At 34.2% G+C, this 22,941-nt stretch overlaps 1 protein-coding gene across 3 annotated transcripts in view; it reads right to left on the bottom strand.

The window, feature by feature from the left end:
- LOC145241655 (uncharacterized) overlaps nucleotides 1-22,941 on the bottom strand; it is a 1,060,571-nt gene that overhangs the window by 485,403 nt on the left and 552,227 nt on the right. For all 3 annotated transcript variants that reach the window (XR_013862596.1, XM_080104790.1, XM_080104789.1), the window contains one exon: nucleotides 11,082-11,261. The gene's annotated coding sequence lies outside the window, so the exon portion shown is untranslated. The remainder of the gene's footprint in view (nucleotides 1-11,081; nucleotides 11,262-22,941) is intronic.

Below are 22,941 nucleotides of genomic sequence, written 5' to 3'. Positions count from 1 at the left end.
ATATCCTCATCCTTGGCTAGGGGTGGTCTCGTTTCTCCAAGCCTTTAGCATTTGGGGGATTATGAGGCATCATATCATCCCACTTTCTTATTGCCAGTCTGCGACCTGCGGCGTCAGTGCGCCACTTAGATGGGGGCGGGGTCAAACTGACCACAGTTAGGGTAGATCACTCCCAGGTTCAAAGGCTTTTTCTCCTTGTTTCCTTCTGGTTTCCACAGAGTACGCAGTGGAATTTTAGTAGCCATTATCGGTCGGGACTTTTTTGTACGTTGGTGACCTTTTACAACATTCTCTGGAGTCAAGTAAAACTATAGGACCTCATGCAATTTCAGCCGACTGCCCTTAGCGACCTCTGTCCCAATCCAATTTTTCCGTCCACCAATGCGTATCGCAGCGACCATATCTCACCCGTTTAGTCTTCGAGTTTGGACCGCTAATTACATCCATAGCGATCCTCTCACCAAAGTGCTCATTTACTGGTGATGATCGCATCTGCTTCCAGAACAATCGAGGGTTCTTCTTAAGTTTCTGATCAATAGGGCGTGACATTAGCCTGTCCCCCGCTCCACACGCTCCCACAACAATGCCTTTTTCAATGACCTCTTGTAACTATTCATTCAATTCTCTCAGAACCACTCGCGACAATATCCGTTCCCGAGTGAGCACTCATTCTCAACTTATTTAATTACCAATTTGCAAAAACATTACACGAAACAAATTCAACAGTCTTACATTTTCTATTTCTCACTTTTCCTTTTTCCACGCTTTTAACCGCAACAAAACAACAACAACAGAAATAAAAAGAAAATCACTTTCAAATTCCAATGATTCACTTGTGTAAAACAATATTGAGAAAACGCTTATCACAAACTTCACAATGTGACTTTCCAATCCGCAGTTCTAAAAAACTCTATTCTCCACCCTCTAAATCCAGCCTCTTTCAAGTTCTTATTTCCCTTTTTAAACACATCAGATATCAGTCGGCAATTTAAAGGCGTAAAACAAATTACAAACAACATTATATACAACAGTTTAAACCTCCTGTTTACCCTCTCTTTAAAAAAAAAGGATTAACCCAATCTAAAAAAAAATTATAATTACAACCACCAATATGATTTCTTTAATACTCGGCTGATATCATTCAACAATTTAAGAGCATCAACTTATTAATAACAACATTATACACAACAATTTCAAGCCTATTCTGTTTTCTTCTTTTTTGATACAACCCAAGCTATAAAAATTATAATTACAGCCACCAATTTTATTTCTTTAATACTCGATTGATATCATTCAGAAATTCAAAGGCACCAAACATTGTTCACTTTAAAACATAATTCATGCCAACTGTTCGCTTAACGAGCGTAAACCATTCTCCACTCCAAAACACAGTACGTGTCAACCGATCGCATAACAAGCGTAAACTATTTTGTAATTTAAAACACAATTCACCTTCAAGGATCCTCACCGATGACCTTAGGAAAATAACGCAAGTCAAAGAGAGAATTTAACTCACCCGATCGTATAGTTTGACACAATCCCCTAGAAACTAAATATTGCGTTACTGACATTAACTATAACAGGTTCAAACTGGTGGATGCAATCTGAAACTGAAGGTGGTCAAAAGCCCATAATTGTCAAAAAAAAAATGTGTTCAGTCCGTGGATTTTTTTCTCTCAGGATGTTTCTTGGCTTTCAGTTATCATTGCAATAAAGTTCGTAATCGTTTTCGGATCATCTATCGTTTATAACGCAGGGTAAATCCTTGCCGTGGCAGCCAATATAACACGACGAAGACCCAACCTCACCCTAATCGAAAATATTACACGTGGAAGATCGTAGTATTAACCGGTGCATAAATGCAATGCTAGGTAGTTCTGATCCGAACACCCACGGAAGTCTAACAGCGTAGTCTCGGTCGATTCTACGATGACGGGGTTGGTGTGAGATTCCTATATTTCTTTCTCAACAGGTAAGGCACAAGATTATAGGACGTATATATAAAAGAACACAAACTGTAAAAATCCGAAGTATACAACTCAGTCTCCAGGGAAGACACTTGTCTTGCTTGCTGATCGCTGAAAGAGATTACTTAAATTTATATCATTAATTGGCAAATTAATCACAAGTTATGTAAGTGACGAATAACTGACTCCAGATGCGAGCCTGCGTTTTCGTTTGTATGGATTAATTATTAAAATGAATGACGATTACACAAAATATTTTATTTTTTTACAACTAATGACTGGAAAATATATATGCAGTGTCTTTCTTTCACCAGCAGTTTGCTTAAATAGTAACTTAAACGGGACCTTTTCTTGACAACCTATTATCTCTCCTTTCCTTTATCGGACGGTCAGTGAACGGGGATGTGGCGTACGTGGTGACAGATCCGACTTTCGACTCCAACCGAGATTTTCTTCTCTTGACTGACCAAAAAATCGCTCTGCGACTTCCTTTATAGGTAGGGAGCGGGTGAGGTTTAGCGAGTCTGGTTTTCCCATCCAACCAAACACTATTCATTGCGTTATACTCTGACTCGCCTTGATTGGCTAATTGGCCAAATCACACGTGCATATTAATTAGGTGATTTCTAAACAAATTGTTTATTATCCGTTTTCCCACACGGCCAAACTAAAGCCATGACCTCAAGGCCAATTCCAAGACAAAAGATTACAGAACAACAAATAAAGGTTCTCTTCACAAAACAATATAATTATTAAAGTCATCATTATTTGACTTCTCATTCTCGAAGTTATTTTTATTTTCACTCATGTATTTTACATCAGCAATCTCACCGTATTAACCAGCTAGGCCACCTACTGCTACTCCGGGATCGCTCACATAAATAACAGCGCTAATTTAGTTCTCATCCGCCTCCATACTGGGGCAATATTCGATTATTTTAGGCGGTTGAGTAACAGTTGAAACATCCCGTCATTTTGGATCCAGGCGTGAATCTCGCAATTATATGCACGCCTAAATTTGACGGCTACATATTTTCTGTTACTTGAGTTTACTTTAATATTTAGGAAATCCCGCATCGTATTACACAGGAGGCAGTGAAAATATAGCTTTCGATCTGAAGCCCGATCCACAGCGTGAATATTTATGAAAATTCCAACTGTTTAAGTGTACAGAAATAAAAAGTATCCGGACATTCAGACAGAGCTTTTATATTTTCTGTGACATTAGGCAATAAAATGAAATGAAATTGATTATTGCCAATATTACTCATGCTTAATTTTAGCATGAGTTTTATTTTAATTCATATTTTATTAGTTTAGAGATGAATCATCACCCACTTTTCCTCTGTCTACTTCTGTCTCTCTCTATCTCTGTCTCCCTTTCTCTTCTTCTTCTTCTTCTCTCTCTCTCTCTTTATATATATATATATATATATATATATATATATATATATATATATACGAGCGGCGGACGATGTTTATTTAAATAGACATTCGGACAGATTAATTTGCAGCCACCGCTTCCGTAGTCAGGGGGTAGAACTGCCGACTGTCATCTCGACGGTTCTAGGTTCGATCCTCGGCTTGGGATAGGTGTTAGTCTAGCGGCACTAATGAGTTGTGAAACAACGAAACAGATCTGTATGTCGATGACTTTAATATATTTTATATATATATACACACATACACACATAAATATATATATATATATTATATAAAAACTAATAAATGAAATTGTTAAAAATAAAATTATTAAGCAAATAAAACTATCAGATTAAACTCCACCTGGTGAAGAGAAACAGTGCGTACATGAAGTAAAATATTAGCATTTAAAATAAAATATACTAAAAAACTACTGATAAGAACAATTTACTTATAAATGCCGTGAGCTTAAAAGCTTTAATTTCCAGTTGATGTTCCTTATTTATCTGATGATATAATAGAGTTTTATTTTACTATAATAATCATGTTCTGTTACACACACACACACACACACACACACCTATATATATATTTATATATACATACATATATATACATATATATATATATATATATATATACATACATATATCATTGGTAGTATTGTTTAGTTATTTAAACAAAAACAAAAAACACAACGTGTCTACCAAAGAGTGCTCAATGTTTAGACAGAGCAATATGAATATGTTGAATATGAAAACTTGTTTTCATATTAAACATATTCATATATATATATATATATATATATATACATATATATATGTATATATATACATGTATACATACATATGTATATGCACGCATATATATATATATATATATAGTAATATATATATTATATGTTATATATATATATAATATATACACAAAGAATGTAAAATAATTTATATGAAATTGCTATCATGTAAAATAATGTAAACATTGTATTTTAACATAAATCGTTTCTACTTTTTGTATTGCACCCTAAAGTAAAGAACTTATGCTGCTACACATTAAAGCAGTTTTGAAGTATTTTGATATTTAAAGCAAGCTCTTTGAAGAAACACGAACTTGAGTGAATACATTACTTTAAAATGTGTTCTTAAAAATCAATTAATGTTTAATCTTCATAAAAGTCAATTCTTCAAGTAATACACGAATGTAATTGGTTTTCTTACATTCTAAACTCATTTACATTTTTCGTTAAAATGTAGTCTATTTTATAAGGTGTTAGGCCTTCTTGATTGTCCACATTTTCTTTTAATATGTATATTCTAATTTCCCAAAACGTAGCAACTGTGATTAGCATCAACATTTTCTCAATCTATATATCTATAAAAGTGTATGTATGTGTGTCTATGTGTCTGTCTGTGTACATTTCCCTGCGAAATAAATCTGTGAATTTTTAGTCTACAGACTCGAAATTTGATATACCGGGTACTGAGATTTTGGGAAATCTTTGTAATCCGTTTTCGGCCAGAAATTTGGCTGTTAAAGAGTCAAAGTTCAACGATTTGACCTCTGAGAACTCTATCAAACTCCTCCACCAATGTTGGGTCTAAACAGTTGAGAGTTTAGACACATTATAGATATAAACAGTTGAAATTTTAGATATAGCTTCCTTGGACATGGATCTAACTTAATAACTTGGTTTGAGCCCAAAACAATAAATGTTAAGGCATCATAATAGGGGTAAAAATTTAAACAATTGACCGCATTTTTGTTTTTTTTGCTCAACATACACCTCCAAACAGCCGCGCAACGCCGGGCTGAAATGCTAGTCTTAAAGAGACTTACGAATTAAGAAGAGAACCTATAATTTTTGTATTAGCAGACAACGAAAACAATCCAATATAATGCATGTAACAATATTTCGTAGTTTTTTTATAAAAAGAAGTAAAAAAAAAACCGTTGATGCTGTTGATAACCATTCGATCTTACAGCCTTTGCAGTTCATGTAAAAATTCTGTAAGCAGCATTATAATTTACGCTTTTTGACATCTATCACGTGGCTTCTCTTTGTTTACCTACGTTTTTACCACCTAACAAGACATATCGTCACTTGGACGTAATGGGCTACTATTTGGGACTATGGCTAGGAAAGATTAACAAGATGTTAGTTTAAACTTCTGCATATCAGTACATCTAGGGAAACAGATAACAGAAAGGGAATTCGAAAATCTAGCTGTTCAAGGGAGAAGGGATCACAGTAGAAAGCTTTCTGCAACTTAAGGACCTCAACAGTGAAGAGGTGTGATTTTGTTGCAAAGCGGGATTGTCGGGCATAAGTCAGAGAATTTTCCAATTACACAGAATATTGATAATGAAAACGGTTTTCATTATATTCCCGGAGTTAAATAATGGTGAGTCTGGTCAATACTGGATTTGTAACTATTGAGAAATATCACTTGGTGTAAAGGCGAAAAGACTAAAATATCCCTGCAAAAAATATCATTCACTAGCAAGCCGAAAAACGTTCGATTCGAATTGTTCCCATTCAGTTTTCCAAAAAGTATAGTATAGAATTTTCTTACATCTTTGAAAACATTCTGTAATGTTAGTCTGAAAATATTAGAAATAAAAAAAAAATTAAGGTTATGAAATATTTTATTAAAGGAATGAAATCAGACGTATCCTTTTTTCTCTTTTTATGTTTGATTAACCCATTAGGGTCAATAGTACTAACAAACTGAAGAGAAAAAAGCAACCATATTTGAACATCTAATATATAGACGGTTACATGTATGTGCGTGTGTTTGTCTCTCTCTCTCTGTCGGTCTGTCTCCATATTTTCAAGCTCTATCTCCTCAGAAATTAAAAGTCGCAGAGTTAGGGGACTCAAATGATCCGATATTTTTATGGATCGTTCCTTTATGGGTTTTTGCCGGTAAAAATAGTTTTAAGGAGTCAAAAATGGGTCAAATTGCAAAAATCGTTAAACATTTTAAACACTCAACTTAGTTAATTTTTAATTTTTAATCGGTTTATATGCGTGTAGAGTGGTAACGTCATCAACTTTGAATGCTACGGGTTCGATTCTAGCTGATAGCACCTAAATAATTCATTTGTACTTTTGAAATAACAATTCTATAATAATATATACAAAATATAGACATATTAAAATATCATATTTAAGCGTATTTTAGTAAAAAAACAACATAGTTTTAATCATTTTATAAAATATTTCATAAACATTTTGCTATTTCCCAATCTCTATCGTCCGTGCTAAAAAGTTACTCGAACTTATGAGAACCCAATACCTCCATTCTCTCATCTATGGACGATTGTTGCCACATAATAGCTGATACATTTATCACTTGTAACTTATTTCTAGTATACGTATACATGCGCAACGAACGCGATAAGAAGCAAAACGCCGTCCTTTATTGTTGAGGTCCATAGATGCTAATAGTTTCTTCCAACAAACAGCTAAACTTTAGAATTCGCTCCGTGTTTCCTTATTTCCCGACTGTACTAACATGCGGAAATTAAAATTTAATATGAACAAAAATCTAGGTACTTAACTTCTCCAAGTTTCCGGTTCGATCAAAAATACAAAGCCCTTAAGGCCAAGGGTTAGTACGTGTTGTTTTGGACGAAAAAGGAGGAAAAAATTACCAATAAAAATTAAAACGGCCAAAAGAGTCGTACCATGTTTAGTTAAGTTAATTCACTCTTTTTAAATATCAACGTTAATTCTGATTCATTAAATTATCCCGAAATCGCGTGATTATATCTTAACCGGAAGTGGATCTTACGCTGTTTATCAGATGAGTATTTCTTCACACAACATGAGAACACTATAATCACGTATTTAGAGGATATCTATTCCATGTTTAAAAAGAATGTATCCTCTATAGTATCAGACCTTACCGAATGGTTAATTGTAGGCATACACCGATTCATACCATCCAACAAATTCCAACAAAAACCTAACAGCCAGCCATGGTTCTCCCCAGAATATGCCGCTCCAATTGCGCACAGAAATCACTTTTTCTATAGCTACTAACGTAATAGATGTACTGAGACTAAAACTGCCTTCAGGACTGCCAGCAACCACTGTAAAAGAGTAATAAAAATGCAAGAGAGCTATATGCTAAGTCCGTCAAAGCCAAAGTAGCTGATCAGCGGCTTGGTTCCCACCAGTTCTGGCAAATAGCAAACAGGATCCTGAACAGAAGCGTGCATTCCACCCCAACCATCATTAATGGACCTGAGGTCATCTCATCAGCATCAGACCCGGCCAAACTATTCGCCAAGAACTTTTCATCTGATTCTACCATATGGGGCGAAGGGCATCAACTCCCCGTTTTTCCTCCTACAGCAGACAGCACCTTATCCAACATACAAATATCTGTGCACGATGTCGCTAAACTAATCAAGAAGCTTGATTCCAGTAAAGAAACAGGTCCAGACGGCATTCCAATTATAGTGTTGAAAAAGCTTCGACCAGAACTTGCCCCCATACGTACAAAACTGTTTAAGCGTTGCCTTAAAGAGAAGTGCTTTCCAACATCCTAGAAAAGATCGTCAGTATGCCCTGTATTTAAGAACTTAGGTGATAAATCATCCCCCTCTCAGTACAGCCCTATAAGTCTCTTGTGTGTCTTGAGTAAGTTACTGGAATCCATATTAAATAAAGAAGTAGTCAACCACCTCAGCAGAAATAACCTCCTTAGTGACATGCAATATGGGTTCCGTTCTGCTAGATTTACAGATGATGTGCTAACAGTTATATCCCATAGGATTAGTGAATCTCTCGACAAAGGCTTTCTTTCCAGGGCAATTGCTTTTGACATATCAACGGTTTGGCATAAGGGCCTACTTCACAAGATTTCCAGCTACGGTATAACTGGAAATGTTTTCTCAATAATTAAATCATTTCTCTTTGATAGGTTCATAAGAGTAGTGGTTGATGGGCAGAAATCAGAGGCCCACAGTATTAATGCTGGAGTAGCACAAGGGTCCATCCTGGGCCCAACTCTCTTCCTGGTCTACATCAACAATCTCCCAAAACACATTTTAATTCATTCGTTGACGTCTATGCTGACACAACCATCTACGGCAACGCATCAAAGGCCATAAATGACAAAGCTCTCTCTGATTCCCTCTCCTCTGATATTGAGCGTGTCGTTCAGTGAGGGAAGAGATGGCTGGTTACTTTTAATGCATCTAAAACCAAGCTCCTAACTTTACCTCATCAACGCTTTGTTCCTCATCTAGCATCAATTGAAATAGATAGCTCTCGTCTTGGGGAGGCTTCATGTTTTGACAAGCTCCTGAGTTTGACCTTTACTCCTGATTGAAATGGAACACGTATATAAAGTATGTTGCCCGGGCCGCTGGGAAAATGGTAGAGTCCTTCTACCGCCCCAGAAGATATCTCACTACTGATGCAATTCTCTATCTCTATAAAAGCCAAGTACTTCCAAAGCCAAAGATGGAGTACTGCTGCCACATTTGGGACGGAGCTTCAAAAAACAGCCTATCCTGCCTTGACAAAGTACAAAATAGACTTCGTGGCTTAGTGGGGGATGCTCTCTTCTCTTTCCTGCAACCTCTCTCCCACAAAAGAGACGTTGCGAGCCTGTCTTTGTTTTATCGTTATTTCCATGGCAAGTGCTCGTCCGAGCTCCAATCTCTGCCGCCCCCTCGCCAACACTTCATGATAAACGCCGGTCTAGCTAAAACCACTGTCAGTAATTTTCCCCACTCTTTATCTGTGCCTAAATCAAAACGTAGATTCCATGAACATAGTTTTTTTCTGATAAGTGCACGCCTGTGGAATTCTCTTCCATTTGCCTGTTTCCCACCTGACTACAACTTGGACGTCTTCAAGTCTAACATAAACAAATTCCTGATCAATCGCCCCTTTAAGTAAGATGCTTTATCAAATCTCCAATACCAACTATTACTACGATATTATCCCATTGATTATTGTACACAAAATATCCCTTATCCCCGAGTGACTTACGGGCCTTGATAAGTGGTGATTCCCATGTAAAAAAAAGAAATATTTATAAAATTGTGTGACGACTTCTCGTCTGTCTAGGTATTTCCATGTGTCACTCGCTTCGCATAACTTATAATAACATTTTTAATTTCTACTGAAATAATATTTGTTGAAACTAGTAATAAATTAACGTAGAATTAAACGAATTCAAAACATTATAAAAATATATATATCTGAAATCATTTATATCTTATTAGTCAAAACTGTTTGTCAAAATACCGGAGGAACGTATCTGTCGCTACTGTTTAAACTCGCCGTTTATCAAGATATATTACTATGATATTAATATAAAACCTTAGAATCGCGTTAGTAATTTAATTTAGCATATATAAATATTATTTATTCAAAATGAAAGAAAAATACCAGTCTGTTGCTGTTTGTTTTAGAGTAAATGATCCTTTTTTTATGAATTCTTTCCAGACACATGATTAGGCCCAAGGTAGTTGTCTGATTGATTATTTGCTGTCATCAGTAAGTTCACGCTTTGAAACGGATTCGTCCTGGGGCTAAAAAAAAACGCATATATATCACTAGCTGCCTGTTATACAATATATATTTAGATAGGTCTCTTTAGCATTATATAAGACTTTGCTGCTAATGGATCGAGAGACCAATGCCACACAAGAACTTGAAAGTTGGAATTGATTCTACCTTGCGAAATAGAAAATATAATAATGCGTGCGTAAAGATTAAGGAAAAAATCTTGGGAAATAAGTGGCACTTACTCTACCTATGTATATTTACTTATCATTTGTGCAAAAAGTTAGGCATTAAGTCAGGTGGGTTTTATAAAACCAGGGTATTAGTTGGAAACTATCTTAGAGTAAGAAATTCCCGGGGAGCTGTATGGAGTTTTATCGGCAGAGGGCATAAACAAACGAAAGTTATCTAAAGAGATGGAGTGAGAGAGAGAGAGAGAGAGAGAGACAGACAGACAGACAGACAGACAGACAGACAGATAGAGACAGAGAGTAAAACCTAGGACGATAGACCTCTTAGAGCTCAACAGCAATAGCACCACTAGAGAACTGATTGTCAACAACATACCCCGGACTGATACAATCAGTGTAGTCTCTCAGCAAATGGGAGCCTTCACGTCGCTCCCAACTTTAATTATCCATATAATTTTTTATACACAAAATGTAGACATTTGAAATTATATAGTGCAAGATAGTAAAAACACTATTACTGACTTTATTCTATGCATGAGACGGAATAAATTTATTTCCATCAAGAAACGTATTATCGAATATATCGTCTAAGTAGAACCTAAAAGCCTTTTAGCGAAATCAATAATCAGCTTTCAATATTTAATAGACGTCATCACGTTGTTAGGAAACCTGTCAGACGTGTAGAATGATTTGACGTACGTTTCCTACAGAAATCACAGAACTCTAATTCTGCCAAATCATGTTGACAACTTTCCTTAATATTGGATAAGGATTTCCCGATTCCTGTGATGAACTCAAATTTTAAACTCCTTCACAAGCTTTCCACGCTATTCAAACCGTACGATTGATTGAGTCTAAAGCACACGAACACTTATATTCTTCGTCCTTTTAAAGGTTTTCTTTCTGTATGTGTTAGATTACTTTCATATTAAACCAATTTTCAAAATATGATATTCATATTTTACTCACCAGTTTATAGCTACAGAGTTCATTCATTATGCTCAACAGTGGTTTCTTGTCGTCTAGTGCTTTAACTGGGGTTGATGTGTGTTCCGGTTTGGGTTTTCCTCGCACTTTCTTGAATAATGTGTCGCATTGTGCTCTCCAATATACAGCGAGTGGCGCCAAGTATGCAATTTATTCAATAAACTGTAAGGGAATTAAAATATAAGCATTTTAAGGCAAAATAAATATACACTAAAATCATCAAAATATACATACAAATATGTATCAAAATAGACTGATCTGAATGTTGATTAATGAATTAATTGTCTAATTTCGAAGAAGATGAAATAAACACACCCACGAAAACTTAATATATAAGTTACGAAAGAATCCAGGAGGAGGGAGGGAGTCTGGGTAGTGGAAATTATGTAATCACTCAACGTCTGAGTAGCAGGACGTCTGCGTGTGTATTATTAGGGTTATGAAAGAGAGCATAACGATGCGTTTCTGAATCACAGTGTTAAATTCCACAATAAACCTAACTGTATCGAAAACATAAGACGACTTATGTGTTTCTATTTTTGCCCATGTTTAAGTTAGCTCAAAGACTGAGACCAATCAGGTAGGGACGACCGAGTTTGCCCAGTCAGAGATGGTTCTGAAAGCTATCTGCTTGAATAACCATCTACTACGTAACTTTAAGTAAAAAGGTATTGATATGACGTACACCGTTGATATATATGTATGAAAGAATGTCGGTCAAGAACCTAGGCTTAAATAAACTGTTTATTAATTGAGTTACATAAAAGATATAAGTTTGCTTCAATGCTAAGTGTAGATGCATGTAATATAAAGAGTTGATACGCCGTGAGGTAATGTTAAATAGATGAGTTAATATACTGCATTGCTCAGAATAATTTTATTATAAACCTACAAGCGAGACATTATCGGAAAGTCGTAGGTTTTTTTTTTCACACACACCCATATATATATATATATATATATATATATATATATATATATATATATATATATATATATATATATATATATATATATATATATATCACAAGATAGTATAATCAGCCAGTTTTAATACTGTCAGTAAAAAAAAATAAGACTCTGAGTGAGTATGTTGACTAATGGATACATTTTCTGAAATGATTTAGCGTGCACCATAAATAAGTCATAGAGTCAAATTAAGAAGACTTACAGTTAGTATCCAGTATGGTGAGCACGGTAGTTTCTCATATGGTAAGTGAATATAACGTCAGATGAGCGACAAAATATTTGTATGAACGCCTTTTCTTGAGATTTTAAGTGATCGTCAAGGATGGACACGTGATAGATATGGTAAAATCTATAAAATATTGAGAATTATATTCAGCATTATAAACATATCTACGTCAACTTACTATAATCATATGATTATAACCATGGTCGAGCTCATTATTAATAATGATTTCTCATTCGTTATATAATTTTACTATCAGCGTACAACTATATGAAAATGTTTCATGTGATTAAAGAATGTTTACTAGAAGCAGGTAGAATTAGTATTTATCTAGATCTGATAAATAATTGTGGGGGATGCGTGGAACCACATAATGAAAAGGATAATCACTCTTTAATTGGAATGCATGTGTACATGTGTTGATCCGCCTTACGCCGACTGCGCTGTCCTGAGTTTTGTGACCTTACTATACAAGGGTGTATGTAAACGCCCTGGAGTTAACACGCTTAAGTATCAGATGTTATAAGCCTCGAACGGTTGCGAGAGATGCTAGAAAAGTTACGGCTAACAGTGCATGGCTATTGAGAACTTCCTATGAGTCCGGAAAAGAGAACTCTGAACGTGCACTAAATACCTCGTTGGTAGTACCCCATTGGCAAATAGTAAACAACTATTTTTTGTGTCCACACCCCTCCGGACACACTCAAGAAATGTTGAAAGAATGCAGACCTGTGATCTGCAGACATGTCAAATAAAAACTTACACTGTTAGAAATGGCAATGGGGGAAAAGGTTACAGAAAATCTGAGAGAATCGCGGACTAGGTAAGAAAGTATAGATGTTAATGGGTTACGGGGCAACAAAGCAATAATGGTGGGAAGTTGGTTAAGTATGATAACGGTTCTGAGTGCAATATTGGTGACGGCGATGTAGTATGTGAGAAAGCGAGTGATAAGGTTTGACTCGAAGAAAAGATTCAAGGCACCTGAAGCCGAGATGCCCCCGACCAGATCAGATGCAGACTCCGATACTACCCAAATGGAGGAAAGCACTCTGACCAAAAAATCACTTAGATGAACTAATAAAACAGATAAAATTAACTTTGCTTTTCTTTATGATTTTCTTTACAGAAGAATGCACCGAGAGACTGGCCTATATGGACGTTGAGCCCAGAGGAGCTTACGGTCTTAAGTGAGACAATAGAAACAAAAAAAAAAGAATACATAAATTAGAGAATTAGGTTTTGTAGTAGTGTACTTTGGATTTTTTGAATTTTTGAATTATATTTTTATATTTTTTATCTTTACCTGCGAGCCGCTGTTGAGGCAGGAAATGCAGGAATCTCCCATAAACACTCTCATCTTAGAGCCGACCAATACCACGCCATTGTTGACTTTCTTGGATGTTCCGAAATAGGACTTAAATTATGTACCGGTGAACTCTACAGCCTCCATCATGTTATATTTGGTGATTCCGTCACAAGGTAATTGCCTTTGACTGGGGGGAGGGGTCTTTGCCAGGTTATACAATAAAACCAGTTGTTTATAATGTTTAAAAAATTGTGCATTAGATATTTTTCTCTTATTTGGACTATTATTGTCATCTACCAGAGTATATGATTTAATCCATCACCTGTGATGTCTGGACTATGCGGTCATCTCATAAAAGGGGAGGAAGAAAGTGGATCCAAGATTTCCTGTCGTCAGCTAATAACTTTCGCTTTCCTTTTTTTTTTGTTTTTTAGTTCTCATATTCCATGAGCGATGTTTCTTACAAAGAGTGAAATATTTCTCTTTTCTTAGACTGACTCTATTTTACTTTACACTTGGAAGGTTTTTGACCTTTAAGTAGTATATTTAAGTTTCTTACACCAAGTGGCTTTATGCATTGTCTGGAGCGAGATCCATAAAACGTGTTTATAGAGGCAAGGAGTATTTCTTTAAACTAAGGTAAAGCTAGTGTCTGGAACATGCTGATTAAATGATAGAAGCTCAGTATTATGAATTAGAAACAACTGTCATCATGCTACACGTTTCAAGTCGGAAGATTGCAAAAGAGAGGGAGAAAGAAAAAAAGAAAGAGAGAGAAATAGAGAAAGCAATTGAGATAGAGAGAAAACTTGTAATATAGAGCGATGCCTTCATGCGTCCATGGTTATATGCACACACACATACATATATTATGTAAAGACTGATTTAAATATAATTACATAAGCAGTTGTGTCGTATGTATAGATGTAAACGAGTGTTTGTTGTGTGTTTTTTTCTCGGGGAAATTACTATTAATATAATAGGTGAATCTGATATGGACCTTGCATTTACTCTCAGCAGCTTTGGATGTCTGTCCTCCTTTTATTGCCTTTAAATACTTACATTCAATGACGGATATCTGTGAGAAAGAAGGGGGTATCGCAGCGTTCTGGGTGTCTAGTTTTTACTTTGAAATATATTTTTTGGCTCTTTACACCAAGTGTCTTTATACCATTTTGTAACTATTAAATTAAAAAATTAGAGCACAAAATATCCAATTGGATTAAAACCTATTCAAACCTTAGCATTCTATATGAATTGGGTAAGAACATCGCCATTGACAGTTGAAGAAACATCGATTACTAGAAGGAAAAGTTTTAGCGAAACGTGTCTGCTAAAGAAATAGAGATGCGGAAGAGAAATAAATAAATGTAGAAATGAATAAAACATTTATCACCAGTATCGTCCGGTATTCCAGCGTTATCATTTTTATCTGGACAGACAGACGACTGCTTAGCCATCTTGAATCACATTATTCGTAGATGAAAGATAACTTCAGACAGAAACAATTGAAGCATTGATGATTTACAATACCATGTTTTTTCTTTATTTCTGTCTTATTCTTCTTGTTTATCTTGCTATTTTATTATCTTTAATCAATTATTTAAAATATTATTACACAGGGCATTCACTTTATTGACACAGTTTTGTTATAAAGATTGAATTCTATCGTGTTCAATTTTCTTATCAGCTTCTTCAAGCAGGGAATGGGGCAAATATTCACCCACCGTCTTATATATTCCAACCAAGATATCTTTTTAAGATTCTGACTGTCTCTTTGTGCAATTTTTTAAATCTCTTTTGCACTTAGGTAACCGGGTATATACCTTAGTTTTTAAAATTCTATTTTGTAACTATAGTTCCTCTTATAATTGCTGGAATGGTAGAGATCTACCTATGATTCCAGTTTCTTTTCATGTGATACATAAGTATTTGTAATCTTTAGTGATATTTCCCTTTTCAGCTAAGTTTAAGCCAGCATAATTAGGAACAATGACTTCTACTAAGAGGTTTTTCTTTTTTCTTTTTGTTCCATATAACTAATTTTGGTTTTATAGCCTCGCTTTTTAGCAACAAAGCTGTAGACATTGCATCGTCAATATGGATGGTATATTACTTCTTTAAAACTGTTGTTTCCGTTATATGTTAGCAGGATTTGCTGCGGCATTCGATATTCAGATTTTTACGGATCGTCAAAATGAGATATTTACACACTCCATTGTATCGTGTCGTATAGTAACCGTCCCCAGTAGAACACTACACTTGGATGTTATGTAGCTCAAACTCTATATTTCTTCATGGCATAACCTGCAGTTGCTGCCATTTCTGAGACTACTATTTGTTTTAAAAAGTCATCGCATTGTAATTAAAACGCCCATTAAACTCTATTTTTAATTTTTGAATTTTAACATTCATATCTTAAATTTATTTATTCTATCGAGTAATTAAACATTTCATAATGTCCACCACCCTCTATAATTGCTATAATAAACTATGTACATTGTGTCGGTTTACAAAACACGTTATTTAGCTTAGCTAATCAGATATATGTATTCTACATTCACATTTGAATGTACCACAAATCTATATCAATAAAACAATATGAGTGTCTGTGTGTGTAAATTTTATAAATGTTACAACCCAGCAAGGCTGACCTCCCTCCGCGCTAGTTTAAAAATAAGACACTGACTATTCGCATTTCTTCTATTACTCATTAATTTAATGTAGTAGTTAAACCTGTATTTTACGAGTTCCGTAGTAATAAAAAATGGCGATGGTACTTATAGATTATATGTTCAGTTGCCGTTTAATAGGATCATGCATGAGCGAATTGTATGTATGTATGTATATATATATATATATATATATATATGGCAGTAATAATTGTGAGGAGATTGTATAAAGTTGGTAGATAAATAATATACAAGTCTTACAAATGTTATCCTCCGTTTAATATTTCAGCTGACAATAATCAAACAGGCGTCTTATTATTTTCAGCATCATCCCTGGGTTCTGACATGTCCATTTTAAAATATATCAATTCTGTCTTAGAATTAGTCAGAGAATAAACATTATAACACTAATTATTTAGGTTTACTCTGAGGTTAATATCCCGGTTAAGAAAGCTATTTAAACCGCCTTCACTCCCAAAACATGTCATTTAGTTCAGAGACACGTATATTCAAGACATATCTGTTGATTGAAAAATAAAACACTAAATAGTTCGTCTTTATACTTCTGTAGCTAAGATGTTAATGATAAGCGGCTGGCTCATAGTTGAAGTCGCAATTTTACGGGTTGTTTAGTTATGTAGAAATAAGGAACTGATTTTGATAAATGGATTATAAGTTTAGCTGTCAGAAAACTATAAATAATATGAGCACAAATGAGAAAATCTCTATCATTATATAAAAAAGAACTATATATGTATAGGGAGTAATTTGTTCCTTATAGGCTCCGAAACAGGTGGATTTATATTTTCAAAATTTCATACGAAGGTACTTAAAGTATCCCGGAGTTTAATGACTCAGCATTTGTACCGGAATGCGTCTGATAAGTGTCAAAAATCGATAATCGAAAAAAATCCGATTAAAAGAAGTAAAGTTGAGTTTGTCCAAAGTAAACATTTTTGTATAATCTAACATGACAAAAGAATTTTAGTAGTTTTATCATCACTTACGCGTAGTATAAAATCGACAGTAGGTGTTTTATAAGACAGGGAACGTTTATTTTTTTTTTAGAGTACATTGAACCATGATGCTTGGCGTTTACATTTTAAATTTTATGTGAAGCCATGATTTAAAGATATTCTTTTAATATCTACAGTAGACATTCTACAATGCAATGTAGACTACACTGTATTGTTTACTAGGTCCCTGTGGAGAGGTATGTGAAGCTTATTTTCGGTAGACTGCTGGGTGGGGGAGGTCTCAATCTAGAACAGGCAATCAATTTTGATTAATAAATGAGCGATTTCACTGATTTCTATGACAATAAAAGTATAAGATTGAAACATGTGTCGAGTCTCATTCAATCCCAGACAACGACGGGTCTCCCTGCCAGTGGTATATATGTAAGAGACTACGAGTTAGAAGACGTAAAGGACGTTATTACAAAACATATTTCTTCGCGTTATTTAGGAATTATCCGACTCTCTTTGTCATAGTAGAGAGCGTTGCATTGCACTCATTGAAAAAAAAAAGATAGTTTTTTTCGCTGGTACATTTTGTGTTCGAAAGCAGAGGGGGCCTATAAAAGAGCATTTCGTTTTTACAACTTTAGAACTTTACTTTATGTGTTTTTTTTGTGTACTTGTTTTTGATAAATACTTTACGTTTGGAAAACTGTTTTCAGCTAAATATTTGTACTGTACAGAAAAGTATCAAAATTGATGGACCATTTATGAAAACCAGATGCTGTATGTAGGATCAGCTAAGTGGCTCAGTTAAAGAGCTGAAAAAATTTCACGTCTTCCCATAGCACTTCCGTCTTCGAGTAAAGCGATTTCAAACCACCTGAGTGCCACTTTAATCATCATCATCATCATCATCATCATCATCATCATCATCACAAGCACCATTACCGCCAACACCATCAAGACGATATCCAGATATTTAACCTAATCAAGAAGCGCAGCAATATATTTCTACAATATGATTGACACGCGGTAAATTAATTTATAAAGCGACATTATGTCAGTATCTATGAAAAGTTTACAGATAAAGGATTAAGACTAGAATGATAGATAAAGTACTACAAGTAGGTAGGGTTTTAAATACTTTAATATATTAGTTGGCGTTTCGAATAATAGAAGATTATTTGTCTGAACCAAAGCAGATGTGGGCTATTTAATTTTTTTCTATGTTTTTAAACAGGTGTAAATGATGTGTCTGTTTTGGAGTAGTTTTTGGTCAATACTTGTAAATCAGATGTATTTTAGTGGGTTTTGTTTTATTATTTAGTTTAGTTTTCTTTTCACTCTCTTATGAATCGACATCACATGCCCAGCGGAATAAACAAGACCCGGTACGTATGTAGATATACGAATATATAATAATTCAAAAGAAATGAAAGGCAGGAATACATTAATTATACAGTATACAGAATAGGATGAAAGAAAGTATAGGAAGCAAAATGAAGAGAAAATAATGAATACATGAGGAAATAAAGAAAATAAAAGATTAGAACGAATGCAAATAAACAAAAAAAATAATTGAGAGAAATGCAAGAAAGAAGAGAAACTATGTTTAAATATAAACTAATATGGCTAGAGTGAGAATAAAATATGTAGATTGAAAAACTAAAAACAAAAAAAGGAATTCAAATTAAGAGATAAGAAAATGTAAAGCGATATATAAAAAATAAGAATAAAACCAAATCCAAAATGAATATCAATTTAAATGAAGCGTGCATAGACTAGTGTTACATGCTTACGCAATCATCAGTGTAGAGTAACAATTTCTGCCAGTAATAAGTATATGTATACAGTTTTACTATATTATGTATATATACATATATATACATATAGATGTTTGTTTTTGTTTTAGCGCTATTTTTTGAATGAATGCAATTATTTACGAAAGTGCATTTTTACCTAAATGCGAGTAGGGAATAATTTAATTTCCCTTTTAACCAATTTGGTACTCCATCATGGGGGGCGGTATATGTATTATTTTTATTTTATATATATATATATATATATATATATATAATTATCTTTAATATATATATATATATATATAATTATGTATACGTATTTTTTGTTATTATATAAAGTTGATAAAAAATCCATGTCGTTTTTAGCCGTTCAAGTTCAAAAGATCATTACTCCTTCCCTAATAAACTTTATTAATCGAAATAAGAACCATTAGGATCAACACATTTTCCAACGAGAAACAAGTTTGTTTATCCCATTATCATATGAAGTGGGAGTTCTGGAAGCGATCAAGTCATTGACGGCTGATTTTACATCATCTCGGCTTTTGAAGCATTTTTCGGGCAGGGACTTGTCAGTATGCTTGAAAAAGGTATAATCGGTGGGGGAGAAATAGGATTAATATGACTAATGAGGCCGAGTCTCATACCCCAATTCATTCATCTTTAACTCGGTCGGTTTAGCAACGTTCGAGCGTTTACAAGGATAAGAATTGGTCCCTTCATATTGACCGATCTCGGGGACATGCGATGGAGCTTCTGGTGCATTTCATCAATTTGTAGGAAGTACTTCTCCACCATAATTGTTCCGCCCTTATTCAAGAAGCTGTGATGGATGAGACAGTACAGAGCACTGAGCAGTCACCATAACCTTTTTCGGGTGCAATTTCGGTTTCAAGAAGTGTTGTGGAGCTACTCCGGCATCCGGCCACGGTGCAGAAGATCACTGGTTGTGGTAGAGGTTACACTGCTCATGACACGTCACAATCTGTTCGAAAAATGGATGGTTTTTGTTGCGCAGTAGGAGTGCAGAATACACCTCAAAACAAGGATTTTTTTAATCGTTCAATACATGCGGTGCCCATTTATCCAACCTTATTGATTTTTCTATTTTCTTTATATGGCGAACGACTGGTGAGTTGCCGACCTCTTGTTCACAGCAACTTCTTATGTGTTTTTGCGAGGATCGGCTTTAATGAAGGTTTTCAAATGTTCGTTATCAACCGTAGTTGGCCGGCCGTGACCGTCTAAATCTTTAAGAATCTCGTCACCATTGGAAAATTTCTTGATCTACCATTGACACACGTCCGTTCGTATTTCCTGGGCAAAACTCATCCTTAATATCACGAACTGTCTCGACAGCTGTTCGGCCTAGTTTGAACTGAAACAAGAAAATCGTGCCAATTTAAATATTAATTATGTGTCGAAAAGCCTGCAAAAAAGAAATGATGAGACTGAAAATGTAACGAATAACAGGATTTGATAGAGAGAAAAGCGCGCATCACTGTGGGTTACAACATGGCTATACACACACACATACACAAATACACCCACCCACATATATATATATATATATATATATATATATATATATATATATAAGATATATATATATATATGTATAAGATATATAAGATATATATATATATAAGAGATATATATATATATATATATATATATATATATATATATATAAGAGAAAGAAAATAAAATCTGTAAATTGAACTTTATAATAAAAATGGATTATAAGACTGAATACACCAACACAGTTTACAAAGTCCTTATTAAGTTTTTTTTTCTAATTAAGCCAGCGATGAGAGAGGACATGGTGTTTTCCTCTTCTTTTTATTTCTCGAACTCATTTGACTGGAAATCAACTTATTTTTGGACTACTGCACTGTCCGAACAAAAACAATTTCTATTGTTCCAGCTGCTTTGAAAACATTCCAACCGGAAGATATGCATCACGTTGGATTTAATTTTGGACTTCATTCTATCTAAAGAACATATTTCGCCTTTTGGATTACCTTGAGATAATCTTCATGCAACCTGACATATGCGCCGTTTGTTTTTGTATATATATACATTTTATGTATCCAACATTTTTTCACGTATTTTTCTTGGAAATATATGACTATAATATATCGCGGTTTCACTTAATGTCATAACCAGCAACTTCTATTATTGCTACAAATGGAATTTGCTGATTTCTTTCTGTCCGCTGGTGAGAAGAATAGCAAGAATAAAAGTCTTCGAAACTCCACGGAATGAGTATCGAGTCCTTTCATTTTTAAATTAGGGAAAAAGTTTACTTCTACAGTATCTACACAGGGAAGAAGATACGTGTACAGTGAAATACCCATATGAAAAACAAAGAAATTCTTATCTGTGACGTACATAAGCAATCAAAATCGAAAATCCTGTAATCTATTCGAGTAGTATAACATTTCTATAAAAACACCGGTGCTTCTTTAATATACTACTCTGATGTAAAAACAAACAAACTATTACCTGTGACATACCGAAAATTTATCACAACAGAAAATTGTGTAAATATCTTTAAATATTTGTTGTACATTACTCGCCCTTGGTAAGGAATTTTTTTTTTCATACGTGCTGTTGTAGATTTCCTGTTCTAGGGAAGGTACAATTATTCCACATGTTGTGTAATATCCGTCCCAGGGTAGGTAAAATATTATCTTTTTGAAGATGCTAAATGATACATAGACATAAAAAACTTTCTCTATTCTAAGATTAACAGGTATGTCCAAATTTTTTCTCATTGGCCTATAAGATCCGAAGCAACGCGGGGGTGACCTTGCTAGTATATATATATATATATATATATATATATATATATATATATATATATATATATATATATATATCAACATTTATGCAGTCCAAATTTGTTATTTAAAAAGTTAATCCTTAAATACAGAATTTTATTGTTTGAAAACAAAGAATACAATTGAATAAATCTAAATCTTCACCCATGAGTTTTTGATGCTTATTCATCTAATGAGAGGAAAATATTAGCAATAAAGATAGAGAATTACGTTTTTAAAACATTATAGATGCATGGAATATGGGAATGGTGTATTGAAACGTATAAAGGTTATTGTACTTCAAATCGAAAATGAATGTTAAAACTTGAAACGGAAATTTGCAATCACATGCAAACATGTTTCCTTCGTTTTATCGCTGGTTATATAAAATATCTGGCAAAGGTTTGGTTCATGTAAGATTCAAAAATTAAATCCGTGGGAAATCCAAGTGGGGAATATATAAATTTGACTGAGAATATCCGATGGCAAAATAAAAGAATGGCTTATCAAAGCATAACAGTCAGTAAACATCAAATGCATATACTTAATACGCATAAAAAAATCTAAAATTAAATTTTTACTCAACATTCAAAATTAATTTCAATGATAAGAGACAATAAGGAGTAGGGTTGGAGGATACATTGAAGAGTGGATGAAAGAAAGGAATAGTGTATAGTTGGTACGTGTCAAAAGTCTGATTTGCTCTATCTTGTATATTGAGCAATTTTATTTGCCTAGGATGGTCTAATAATATTTTGTAAGACCGAAAATCACTGATTTGCATATCAGTAGATATATTTCATTTCATTATTCTGAAGTATATACATACATACACACACATATAAATAAATATATATACATCTATCTATATATCTATAAACGTGAAAGTGCCTGTCTGTGTGTATGTGTCTGTGTACATTTACCTACGCAATAACTCTGTCAATTTTTAGTCTACAGACTCGAAATTTGATATACAGTGTACTGAGATTTGGGAAAATCGATGTGATTGATTGTTTGCCAGAAATTTGGCGATTAAGGGGTCAAAGTTTTAACGATTTGACATCTGAGAACTGTAGAAAC

The sequence above is a fragment of the Euprymna scolopes genome, chromosome 20 (genome assembly GCF_053919585.1).
Source record: "Euprymna scolopes isolate OS-2025 chromosome 20, ASM5391958v1, whole genome shotgun sequence".
NCBI lineage: Eukaryota > Metazoa > Mollusca > Cephalopoda > Sepiida > Sepiolidae > Euprymna > Euprymna scolopes.
This window is presented reverse-complemented; position numbering and strand designations above follow the sequence as displayed.